Source organism: Malaclemys terrapin, chromosome 2 (genome assembly GCF_027887155.1).
Source record: "Malaclemys terrapin pileata isolate rMalTer1 chromosome 2, rMalTer1.hap1, whole genome shotgun sequence".
NCBI classification, from domain to species: Eukaryota; Metazoa; Chordata; order Testudines; family Emydidae; genus Malaclemys; species Malaclemys terrapin.
In genome coordinates this window covers 232,743,000-232,756,643 of record NC_071506.1, presented here as the reverse complement: position 1 = coordinate 232,756,643, position 13,644 = coordinate 232,743,000, and positions in this window count along the sequence as shown.

The window sequence follows — 13,644 nt, the reverse complement described above, 5'->3', positions numbered from 1 at the left end:
TAATTTGGGAGGATATAAGAGGGAAGATGAAATAGGAAATTCCATGGCATGTCATCATCATTAGCTTAGCCAGATGGCAAGAAAATATTATCCACCTGAGGACTTCTATCAGGATGGCTTTTAAGCATGATTCATTTACAACTTTGAGAAGTGTATATAAAGACTGAAGAAATATTCATTCCTGACCCATTACACCTTCTTCTTAGTCTTCAGGGAGTCAGCAGTTTTGCTGACCATTAACTCACAATTGATTACTTCTGCGCTTCCATAATGTGTAGACAGAAATATAACAACAATAATGGCTGAAATTTAGTTCAATTATCTCCAAAAATTTGCAAAAAATCAACTACTTCAATGAAGTTACATCAGGCATGAATTTGGCCCATAATATTATAATTAGCAGTTAACATTTTGTTAGGATTAGAACATGGTGCCAAACAATGACAATTATTAATCCCCAAGGAGAGATTTTCAAAGCACTTTATGGTAGACAAGTCCACAAATACTCAGCTTTGTTTGCCTGCTGTGAAAATGAATCCATATGTCTGTCTATAAACTCATGTTACTGTGTCTAACTGTGGTTCCTGTGATACTTTTAATCTAGTTTGTAGTGATTATGCAGTTTTGTTCTCTGCAAATGTTTATTCAGATTTCATCTTTAAAACAATAATAAAGTTCTTTGGGTAAAATTCTGATCCCCACACAAAACTAGCTAACAGGTATTTGCACAGAGGACCAAAATGTGTGTGCAAGGGAGAAATGATTAATTTGTTATATAGATATTATTGCATCTTATTGTAGCATCATCCATGCTTCCTTGACCTGCGTAGATCCACCTACCCAAAATAATAGTGGGCAGTGGACCTACACATTTCAAACACCTTGGCTACACCACTGCTGCTGTTGTCCAAAATCCACTGCCTTCCATGCTCCTCTAGCACCCAAAGGGCTGCAGAATCACTTCCCAACCCCCACTGCAGCACACTGCCACAGTGCATCCACGACATTACGGACCTCCCACCATGGCAAAGGGGCTGGGAGGACTTGGGCCTGACACTATTTCTACAGCCTATACAAAACTGCACTGATTTAGCTAGGAGACTCACATAACAATAACTAGGTTTCTTTACGGCTGAGCAAAGATGATGAACGTTGGACAAGCGCAAAAAATAAGCTGAAAGTTTAGAAGGTGAATCCACTTAATTAAAAAATTCTGCTAGACCTTGTCTCACTATTTTTATTATTTGTAGCTACCAAAATTATGTCCTATGATGACTATTGAGTCTATACAGAGAATTATACTCTTGTATATTGAAATATTTTACAGGCTAGCAAGTCTCCAATATCCATAGCAGTCAAATGCTCAGACAACAGAGAAGTTCCCCTTAGACAAGAGATATAGGGTCAGATTGAGTCGAGGTGTTAGCAAGTATTGGTCCACTGACTGAGCCTAGCTGTGGAGATGCACCCACTTACACCAAGACTGAAGTCTCGTCTGGGAACTTCCAGTCCTAGAATCTATGAATTTGACCCTATCTGCTTTTCTTTGACCTTCATTGTTCACAAAGGAAAAAACACTGATCATCTCCAACCCTCTCTCAAGAAATTGGACAAGGCGGCAAATATTTAAAAACACATGATCAAATACCAGATACAATAAACAAATGCAACACACAAAGGCACATTAAATAAAAGTAAAAAGCAACACAAATCCTGGCTAATAGCCTCATTAAAATATATATGGAGAAACCTTCACAAGTCAAATAAATGAGAAATTGTTTTCTTGCAACATGTGGTGCTTTGAAGAAAAAAAACGTGCAGATTTTGAAAAGTTGTTTTCGATTATGGTCTGAGTTGACTCAGCAAATAAAGGTCTCATTAGGGAACAGACTGTAGAACGTAACGCCTGATCTTGCATTTCTTGAGCACCCAAGACCTCCTGCTGACGTTTATTTTCAACACATACAGTTTGTGGGCTGAAACGTCCAAGTTGAGAGATGGTGCCACAACAAGAGCCTTTCTGGTTTCAGACAAGTGTCAAGCATGGAAGGAGTGAGTGGGGAAAAAAGGTGGAGAGAACTAAACCGTACTGAAAGTAGCTACTGCCATATGGTGGTGGCTATTTTGTGTATCTGAAACTTAGACCTTTTCAGGTTCAATATTGCTCAAAGATTATTTGTTCTGCTCTGGAGTGTGTATTTGTCACATCCCTCTATAAATAAAAAGCATTATTAAAATTTGAGCCAAAAAGCACTCAGATTTAACCTAAAGAAAGTGGACTTCAGAATTATTAGTTTGACAGGTGACACCACTATACAATTAACCAAATATATCTCCAGACATTTTCTGATTATTGTGGAACCTTGGTCACTGTTTACACTAGGCACTCTCATAAATACTTCCCTGTACTTTGTATCCTACAGAATGCCTGGTTACTCATTAGGATCAAACCAGGAACCAGTAAAAACCTCCCTTCCAAAGATTAGTTAAAAGAGCAGGGTGTTGGAAAATTTAATATAACCTGGATATATGTGCATGATCTAAACTACAATTAAGTCAATGAAAGACTTTCCGTTGATTGCAATGGCCTTTGGATCAGGTGCATACAGTAAAACATTGTGGGGCAGATTCTGCCACCCTAATTCACATGGTACTTACTATACTTTAGTGGGGAATACTTTTTTGAAGTAACGTAAGGGCATGTCTACACTTACCAGTAGATCGGCACTGCTGAAATCGATGCAACGAGTGTTGATTTAGCAGGTCTGGTTAAGACACACTAAATCGATGGGATAGCACTCTCCCATCAATTTGTATACTCCACCTCTCCAAGAAGCATAAGGGAAGTTGATGGGAGATGCTCTCCCGTCGACACAGTGCAGTGTATCCACCACAGTAAGTGGATCTAACTATGTCGACTTCAGTTACACGTAACTGAAGTTGTGTAAGTTAGATTGATTTACCGCAGTAGTGTAGACCAGCCCTAAGAGTGACACACTCTGGCCCTTTGTTATGCAATCTCTTATAACCTGTTTGACAACTTATCACCGTTTGCTTATCTTGTGTATTTTTGGAAGGGTGAAGCGACTGGCTGTGTGTTTTAAATTCTGACTACAATACTCTATAGAGATTACCAGTTTGGTTTCAATGTGAAGAATTCTAAAGATACAACTTTTACTGGCAAATTTGGTAAGAGCATGTTTCCAAAACAATATTACATCTTATACATATAAACCCTGCCTCTCTCTTTTGCTAAGCATGTGAAGCACGTGCTTTGCTGAATCAGGCCTAAGACTATAAAAGGGTATAAATAGCAGAGTGGTTGCTATTCAAAGGTATTTACGATATTGTAGTGTTTTCCTACTCCTGTACCTATCACTGCATAGTCAACTCATTCCAAAAACATGTGTGGTCATTTGTGATGTGAAGAAATGGTAATTGGGAGAAGAACATTTTTTTCATATGATATATAAGCCAAGACTTGAATGCAGGCATCAATATGTGAAAGCCACTGTGCTTAAAGTCCCCCTTTACTCCACATGTTTAAAAAAATTAAAGGACAGGTTAGTTCAAACAGCTCTAGAGAAGAAATCATTTGTAAGTCAGCAAGATAAAATAGGAAAGTAATACACAGCATTTCAAACTGTTCTTTGAGAGGAAGTGTATTCTTACCTGTTATGGATGTCTAGATCTCACTACACAGATGATACTGTATGTCCTGTATAAAGTATTTGATCCATAATATTATAGTGCACATAAAAGAAAGCCAAGTTAAAAAGAACAATTCAGCCACCCGAAGTAGTATGTGATGATAACGTGACAGAGTAACTAGAGTATATTTAGCGTAAATATTTAGAGCCAGACATTCAAGACACATTATCTGAAACTTTAGAAAAAAATAAGAGGTAATCATTAAAAAAAAAAGCCAATAAACTCTTATTACATCTTTGGAATAAAAGAGTGAATGAAGAACAGTGTATGTGGATAATGCAGCCTAAAATGCACCTGTGAAGCAGCAGCAGTCAAGTGAACAAACTGTGTGAATGAAAAGAAATGAGCTAGACTAGTGTAACGATATTCTCTACGATAATCAATCTGATAGACCTACAGCTGAGAAGTGAAAACAGCTTGTAAATGCTTTTCATGATGTCTATTTGATAGTCACTTATAGATTAGAACAGGAAGGGAGTTTGGTAATGAAGGTTTCAATATAAATCAATAGACCACTTAGTGCATTGCCATCTACCACTGGCATTATTGCAGGAATCAACATCCAGTTGTCATGAAGGAGATTTTTAATTACACCAAACATTAAGCATTTTCAAAATGTATGTTTATAGTAGCTTTAAAATCACTGATGACAGCATGTTTGGGTTTTTTTGACCTTGACAGAATTATTGTTTTTTTTCCTATTTAAGACCAAGTCCTATTTTTAAAGGAAGAATATAATTAATAGTGATTGAAAATGAAGAAGCTGGATGTCCTTAGCTTCACAAGCAACAGATGTTTGGGAGAAGGCTCAACAGCAAAGGACATGGGTGAAATCCTGGCCCCACTGAAGTAAATGACCATTGCCTTTGGAATGGAGTCAGGATTTCACTTCTCCCCAACACAGCCAATATTTTGGGGGAGAAGTTCTGTGCTTCTCTTCCAAAGCATCTAACTGCATTGGTAACATCAGGCCTAGAAACAAAGCCCAGCAGGCTCCACAATATGCCTAGCTTCTCCTCCACTCATATCTCCTGCTCAAACTCTTCCCTGATGACATCTCATGTAGCACCACACCCAAGCCCCATGCAAGACAAATAGTTGTAGTAGGGCCACATAGAGAGACTGCCAGAGATCAGCAATTGTAAGGCATGGTTATGGGGATGGAGAAAGAAGAGATACTGCATCATTCCCAAACCTCAAGAAAAGTTTGGGCTTGGGCAATAGGTAAAGGTTTGTGCCTGTTCTTATTTGGACTAACCCATTTCCCCCAATACTTCAAGTAAACAACCATCTGAAGACAGCTGGTTTCCTGCCCTTGCTTGAAGGACACCATAGCAGAGGTCTAATTTATGAAAGATTGGATTGGAGAACCCTTACCAGAAGACCAGGGCTGGGTCATGTCACTTGTGCATGATCCCATAATAGGAAAGAAACTGAATTTAGGGGTACGTCTTCACTACCCACCGGATTGGCGGATAGTAATCGATCTATCGGGGATCGATTTATCGCGTCTCATCTAGATGCGATAAATCGATCCCCAAACACACTCCCCGTCGACTCCGGAACTCCACCAGAGCGAGAGGCGGAAGCAGAGTCGACGGGGGAGCTGCGGCCGTCGATCCCGCGCCGTGAGGACGGGAGGTAAGTCGATCTAAGATACGTCGACTTCAGCTACGCTATTCTCATAGCTGAAGTTGCGTATCTTAGATCAATCCCCCCCCACACCTCAGTGTAGACCAGCTCTAGAGGTAGATATTTGTGGATCCCTATTTCATATAACTTCGATCATAATTGGAGGGATAGTCAAGTGCCACACAGGAGTTGTGTGGGGTTGGGGAGCTTCATAGGAGATGAAGAGTGCATGCCTGCTAAAAGAAATAGGACTGATAAAGCTATTGTTTCTTAAAATGTACATTAATATGTGCTTTACACTATTTTTACCTTTGAACTTTTTCTGTTATGCAGTTCTCCAATATGACCATACAGAGAAAAGAGGTAATTAAAAATCTGCTTTGAATTTTCTGGGCGGTAACTGAAGACATAGTATAAATTATTTAGGAAATCAAAGCAGTGGGAAATACAAACCTATAAATGAAGGAACAGAGAGGGAAGGAGATCAGTCATCTAGGAACAACAACCAATAAAAACGTCAGTGCTAGTAAATATACAGGTGGCTGTTGAAAATACTGTACAGTTCCACTGAGAAAAAGAATGTTTTCGGGGTCAAAGAAAAAGTAGTAGCCTAAGAATTCAATGAAATATGGGCCAGTGCATCCCCTTTTGGTACTGGCAAATTAGTTTCTTGGCACAGCAAGTTCCCTTCTCATGAGAAAATGACAGCACTTGTGTATTAACTAGACCAACAAGTGTGTCCAAATCCTTTGAAGCAAAAATATAAAGTTATTCATTTAGGCCTTTCTTTGAGGAAATTTAATACATTATGATCCTTGTGTTGGCAGTGCACATCTCACTACCAGCACTTGCATTGATGCAGAGACCAGTGCACTGTGGGTAGCTATCCCACTGTGCAACTTGCCACCATGTAGCTCAGGGTATTTTGGGAAGGGTTTGCAATGCCTTATGGGAGCAAACAAATTGCATAAGGGTTGCTGGGAACATTGTTTCAATGTCCCCTGATGCTGTTTTCTCTATCCCATAATTTTATCCACATCCCATAATGTTTCATGCCTCTTTTCAAATGCACCACAAACCCGTGCATCCGCTGTCTCTGTGAGAAGCATGGATCCTGCACAGCTCTGCACTATTGTGAGGAGCACTGCGAGCACATGCCTGATCCTGCAGTATTTGCAGAGCCGCCAGAGGAGCCATGAGGAACATGATGATTCTTTGGAAACTAAATTGCTGTGCAACATAGAAACAATTCAAAGTTGTTGGCATTCATGGAGCAGCTGGAGATGGTGAAGCGCCAGTTCTGGGTCCAAGAAACACGCACTGACTGGTGGGATTGCATCATTATGCAAGTATGGGATGATGAGCAGTGGCTGCAGAACTTTCAGATGCGTGAGGCCACATTCCTGGAACTGAGCCCCCAGCCTTCCGGCACAGCAACACCAAAATGAGAGCTGCACGGACAGTGGAGAAGCAAGTGGCAATCACTGTGTGGAAGCTTTCAATGCCAGATTGCTACCAATCTGTCGATAATCAATTTAGAGTTGGAAAATCCACTGTGGGGGTTGCTGTGATGCAAGTGTGCAGGGTCATTAATAGCATCTTGCTTCAAAGGACTGACTCTGGGCAATGTGAAGGACATAGTGGATGGTTTCTTCAGCAATGGTGTTCCTGAACTGTGATGGGGCAATAGACGGAATGCATATCCCTATTTTGGCATCAGGTCACCGTGCCACTGAGTACCTCAAGAAGAAAGGGCTATTTTTCTGTGGAATTGCAAGCACTGGTAGATCACCAGGGATGTTTTACCATCAGGGAAGACGCATGATGCACACATCTTTAAGAACACAGGCCTGTTCAGAAAGCTACAAGCTGGAACTTTCTTTCCAGACAAGAGGATTACCACTGGGGGTATTGAAATACCAATACTGATGTTGGGAGACCCTGCCTATCTCTTACCCCCGTGGCTCATGAAGCCATACACCAACCACCTCAACAGCAGCAAGGAGCACTTCAACTACAGGCTCAGTAGGTACACAATGACATTTAAATGTGCCTTTGGCCATTTGAAAGGTGGCTGGCACTGTCTGCTTACAAGATTAGACCTCGATGCAAAAAATATCCCAATGCTTAGAGCTGCCTGCTATGTGCTTCATAATATCTGTGAAGCAAAGGGGGGAAAGTTTCCACTGGGGTGGAGGGACCTAATGGCTAGGCAGCAGTTCTGCAGAAAAGGACTAGGGGTTACAGTGGATGAGAAGCTGGATATAAGTCAACAGTGTGCCTTTATTGCCAAGAAGGCTAACAGAATTTTGGGCTGTATAAGTAGGGGCATTGCCAGCAGATCGAGGGACGTGATCATTCCCCTCTATTCAGCATTGGTGAGGCCTCATCTGGAGTACTGTGTCCAGTTTTGGGCCCCACACTACAAGAAGGATGTGGAAAAATTGGAAAGAGTCCAGTGGAGGGCAACAAAAATGATTATGGGGCTGGAGCACATGACTTATGAGGAGAGGCTGAGGGAACTGGAATTGTTTAGTCTGCAGAAGAGAAGAATGAGGGGGCATTTGATAGCTGCTTTCAAGTATCTGAAAGGTGGTTCAAAAGAGGATGGATCTAGACTGTTCTCAGTGGTACCAGATGACAGAACAAGGAGTAATGGCCTAAAGTTGCAGTGGGGGAGGTTTAGGTTGGATATTAGGGAAAACTTTTTCACTAGGAGAGTGGTGAAGCACTGGAATGGGTTACCTAGGGAGGTGGTGGAATTTCCTTCCTTGGAGGTTTTTAAGGTCAGGCTTGACAAAGCCCTGGCTGGGATGATTTAGTTGGGGATTGGTCCTGCTTTGAGCAGGGGGTTGGACTAGATGATCTCCTGAGGTCCCTTCCAACCCTGATATTCTATGAGGTGGAACAGCAGAATGCTAATTTTGAGCCGCTAGATACCAGGATTATAAGAAGAACTCAACGGGGAGCTATATGACTCAGGGAGGCTTTGAAAGACCATTTTAATAGTGAGCCGCAGTAATGTGTGTTGCTGTAGTGTGCTCTGCCTGGCATTGTTTTTTTGCACCCTGGTATGAACTTAGTAATGAGTATAGTGTGTGTAGTAATATAACATCGCAAATAAACCTATTGCTATTGTCTGTTAACGATATCAGCCCCAGCCAGCATATGTTGTGAACTAATAAAGATGAATTAAGTTTCCATAAATAGACTTTTATTCCAAATCCCTGCAAACAGACAAAGTTGTAACTGAATTAAACTTTATAAATACAGGAAAAAAAACCATTAAAAGGGGAAAGAACGGTCATTTTAATTTCACAAACACATACACCAACCGTTTCTCTCAGAGGTCAGTGTACGTGTGGCTTCTCTGGGGTGGATTGGTAGGGGTAGTGCAGTGGCCCCAGACACCACGTGGAATGTGTGGGGAGTAGGTGTAGAGAGGTCCTGGAATGTAGTTCTCTGTGGACTGCAGAGGGAGGCAAGCACAGGGTCTGTTGAACCTGAAGATCAATAAGAGTCTCCAGTATGTCTGTTTGCAACTTGAGAAGCTCTAGCATCTCCTGCTGCACATCTGTCTCCTTTTCCTGTGCTTTTCTCTTCTCGGCTCTATCCCTGTCCATTCTGTCCATTAGGGTGATCCTCCAAGCCCTGTGCTTGGTATACAAAGCACCAGAGACTTGCAGGACTGCTTGGAACATGTTAGCCCGCTGAGTCCTCTTTATCTAGCTGAGCTTCTCCGGTGGTGTGGATGGAGACCCTCAAGGCCACATTTCCAGCTGCAAAAGATACAATGCACAGAGGCACTATTGTGAATGTATTCACAAGATAACTGGAAACTTGGTATACTGAACTCATGCCCCTTCATACACACAAGTTGCAAGCACTACACTCTCACTTCTCCTTGGGATTTATAGAGCATGGTGGCAGTCCCAGCCATGGTGAGCACAGCCCATGGGGGAGGGAGCGAGTTGGGAAAATAGCTCACGGACATGAGTATATGCAGATAGGGCGATTGAACTGAATACTGGCACCACTTTCCACAGGCAGTGATGACTTTAGCTATCTTCTCACTCCTGAGGATAATGGGGGCTGAAAGGGAACAGCTCCTGCAAAAGCCCATATGCTGCTAGCTTGTGTGCTGCAGTGGTGCCTGCTGAAGTAATTGCTGAGTGGCATGGGAAAGTGTCCTACCGCAGTGGGAAAATAAGGCAGCCCTCCCAGAAACCTTCGGCAGAGGATTGCAGACTACCTCCAGGAAAGTTTCCTCGAGATCTCTGTGGAGGATTCATGGGACATCCCAGTGCACATAAACAAACTGTTCTGCAGGGCCCTCTCTGCCTAACTATACAGGGGAATGAGAAGCAGATAGCGACTCTACTTCTCCTGGTTATTTCACTACCTTTTCTAGCATGATTAAAGAAAGAGTAAATGAACAGATGTGTCCCTGCAATATCAAAGCAAACTGTGTACTTACCAGAGGTTCCTTCCCCTGCACCAGGCTTGCCCATACTGGACCATAGGCTCGACTTCTCTGGAGTCAAAAACAGGTCCTGGCTCGCTGCGCCACTGGATCCAGTCACCAGTCCTCCATACTCCTCCTCATCATCATCCAACACCTCCTCCTCACTGTTCACTCCAGGGGTCTTTGACTCCAGCTCCCCCAAAGTATCCACAGGGCTCTTGGTGGTGGTGGGGTCTCTGCCTAGGATGGCATGCATTTTTTGTAAAAGTGGCATGTCTGCAGCTCTGCTCCAGAGCGACTGTTAGCCTCCCTTGCTAGATGGGAGCTGCGCTTGCACAGCATCTTCTCCCCAAAGACCCAGGAGATCCACCACCTCTGGTGGAGCATGTCTGCAACGTGGAGCCGGCATGGCCAGTTACTAGGTGAGCTCTCCATGCTGAGCAAACAGGAAATGGAATTTCAAAAATTCACAGGGCTTTAAAAGGGGAGGGGTGTGTACCTGCATTCCTGGCCGCCCAGCAGTTCAAAACAGTGACCAGAGTGGTCACAGTGGGGTATTGAGGCCACTAAAATCAATGTAAGCAACAGAGTGTCTATATTGACACTCTGTCAACCTAACTACATCAACCTATGCAGAGGTGGAGTTATTAAGTCAGTGTAGCAGGTGAGTTATATCGTCAAAAGCAGCATTTTAGCATAGATGCTTAGAGAGTTAGGTCGACATAAGCTGTAGTGTAGACCAAGCTTTAGTCAAAGCCAAGAGATAGTACCATAAGCGTGAGAAAGAGAGGGAGGGGTCAAGGTTTCTATTTCTTTTAATTGTAGTGAGAGGTGAGACTACTCAGTGCTCTTTTGACATTATCCAAACTACCAGGATGATGACAAGGAGTCTAGGCTTGGAGGACAAAATTGATATCTGTTAGAGGTACATAATGGAACAATGAGTTCTGGATGTTATAGGTTCTTTGTTGCTTATTATTATGTTATGAGAATTAACCTAATTAGTTTTAAAATAAATGTTTTGCAAAGTATATCTGTGATTTTCTATGTGAGTGTGTTCAAATGCTTGGTCTACTTTTATGTGGCTTTTATTTGATATAATTCGATGAAAGGGTTACTTCCTTTTGTAAGTAATTATATGGTTTTTATTCCCACAATTGTTAATATGTTTATCTTCCTCACAGCCTTGTGAGAGAGATAAGAAGTATTATCCATATTTTACAGATGTGGAACTGAAGCTAAGTGACTTTCCCAAGTCACACAGGAAGTCTGGAGCAGGGACTTGAAATTCACAGTGAATTTCTCTTCCCCCTGTATTTGATGCCTTTGTAACTCACATCTTAGTGAATTCCCCTCTGCTTCCAGTAGACTGAATGACCAGGAATCCCATAGTACTATGGTGATGGGCCCTATAGAAAGCCCCAGAATGATAGGCTAACTGCAAACATCTCTATTCACATGTAAAGCTTTCCATTCCATTCTTAATCTCAGTTTTCCTACTCTCTTGAGCCAGGACCAGCTCCAGGGTTTTTGCCACCCCAAGCGGAAAAAAAAAAAAAAAAGCCGCGATTGCAATTGCGATCGGCGGCAGCTCCATCATGCCGCTTTCTTCTTCGGCGGTAATTCGGTGGCAGGTGCTTCCCTTCGAGAGAGACCCGAATTGCGCCGAACAGCCTGATGTGCTGATCCTTCTCCTTGGCCGCCCCAAGCACTTGCTTGCTGGGCTGGTGCCTGGAGCCGGCCCTGTCTTGAGCTCAACTTTGTTTCTTCGGATTGGGTAAACAGCACTTGACACTACACTCCAAATAAGCAAACTTTAAGCAAGGCTTAAAGTTCATTCTCTTAAATTTAACAGAATCAGAAGGGTTCTGTAGCACACTTACATTTCCACTCAGCCTGGGGGAGAAATCACTTTGAGCCTTTTTCAGTGCCAAATTTGGGGTTACCTTTAGTTTAGGTGGCTTGATGAGAGCAAATTAAAAGGAATTGGAGAACCATTTCAGCTACAAAATGACCTCTTCTCTTAGGGCCTGATTCTGCAACTCTGTGTGAGCTGAGCCTCCACTGCAGTTGGCAGGAGTTGTGCACTTGGGAGTGCTTGCATGAAACCTGCTTACTTTGCAGTGCCTAAATAACAAGATTCTCTACCTATTATACACTCAGTATAAAGAAAATACAGAGAATGGTAATTCAGAATAATGGAATGATTTATTATAATTGAATATATGCTGGCACTAATGTAACCCTTTGTTTGCCGCATGCAAGATCCCTCTTGTTCACAAGATGGGAGCAAGAACGACAGCTTTTCATTTCTCTTATCCTTAATGGTATCAGTAAGGAGACGAGACTGTTATACTCATAAACCTGCACTCATTTCTAAAACAGATTTCACTATTATTGCACACTTTCTCATTCATATTTACTGTTTTATTTCCAGAGCTTTATCTACCATGCTGTACGCCACAAGGCATAATAATGTTATAAGCAAAATTATTTCCAAAGGATCATACAGTCCCCTTCATTCTGAAGCTTGGGAGGAATCAAATACACATTAATCAGCATGGAGGGACACGTGGGCAGGTGGGGGGGGGGCAATAGAGTCAGGGAGCAACAGCTCTGTGAAACATGCTCCCATGGCAACCCACATTAATTTAGATGACAAATTACTACACAAGTTAATGTTGCATGTTCTTGTATTACCACCACCTCTTCTGGCCTTTGAATGCCACAGAAAGGAAAGGAGCTTACAGCAGGTGGCAGCTCAGCCAATGGCAGCATAGCAAGAAAAATAGCAAATACTGGGGGGAGGGAGGGACTGATCTAAGTGGATGACAGATATCCTTGGGATTTGGCCTTTGATGCACTGGCTCCATGCAGTTGGCAGGCTATGCCTCCTGCTCCTTCTGATAAATCAGGATGCGCTGTTGTTGTCCAAGGAGATGATATAGCATAGTTTCCTCAGGACACTTGCACGGTTCAGAGCTCTCAGATCCTTGCATGCTATCTTCCATGGAAAGTAAAGTCTGGTCCACAAAGTTTGTATACTTCTCATTATTGCAAGTGTGCTGTAATTTAGCCGTGGAGAAAGGTACTGTTGCCCCTTTTCCACTCAAGTGGCTAGTCAAAGTTTGGGGATGTTGCAGTTGAGAGTAGAAATTGGTATTAGTCAGATATTTCTTTGATACATTTTTGTTTATTTACAAAGAATGGACCAAGTCCTGCATCTCTGAATGCAAAAGGGATCAAATAGCAGCTCCCAGCACCAAGAACACTCTTCAGCCTGCATCCCTACTCCAAAAACCTCCCCCCAAGTTTCTTCCAGGGTCAAACACCATGCTCTCAGTTGTTCCTTCCATCTGTCTGTCTCTCCATATCTCCCAGCATTTGCCTGTTTGCGTTCTCTCATACACACACACACACACACACACACTACAATGCTCAGCAAAACCCCTCTGTCCACTCAGCTCAATCTCTTGGGCAGGTTCATGACCCCTTTTTTTCTTAGTTGTGCAGGGTGCTTCTGATTAACCTATCCTGATAGTAATGTTAATTGAAGAATATTGGTCACACCCAGTCTCAATGAGGATTGTGATCAAACAGTCACCAGCGCCTCTCAGCACAATAGTATTATATAGCGTCCAAGACATGGATGAGAGTTCTATTTTTAAAAAAAGCAAAACACAATGCTATGCACTGGATATCAGGGGACCAGGATGCTTCCCCATATTTCTGATCTTAGCTACAAAGAGATCCAGAAATACAGGGTTTTTTTATGACATCTGCAATCTAAAAAAGGAGCTGAGTCTGAAAAATTGAGGCCTTGTCTACACTTACAG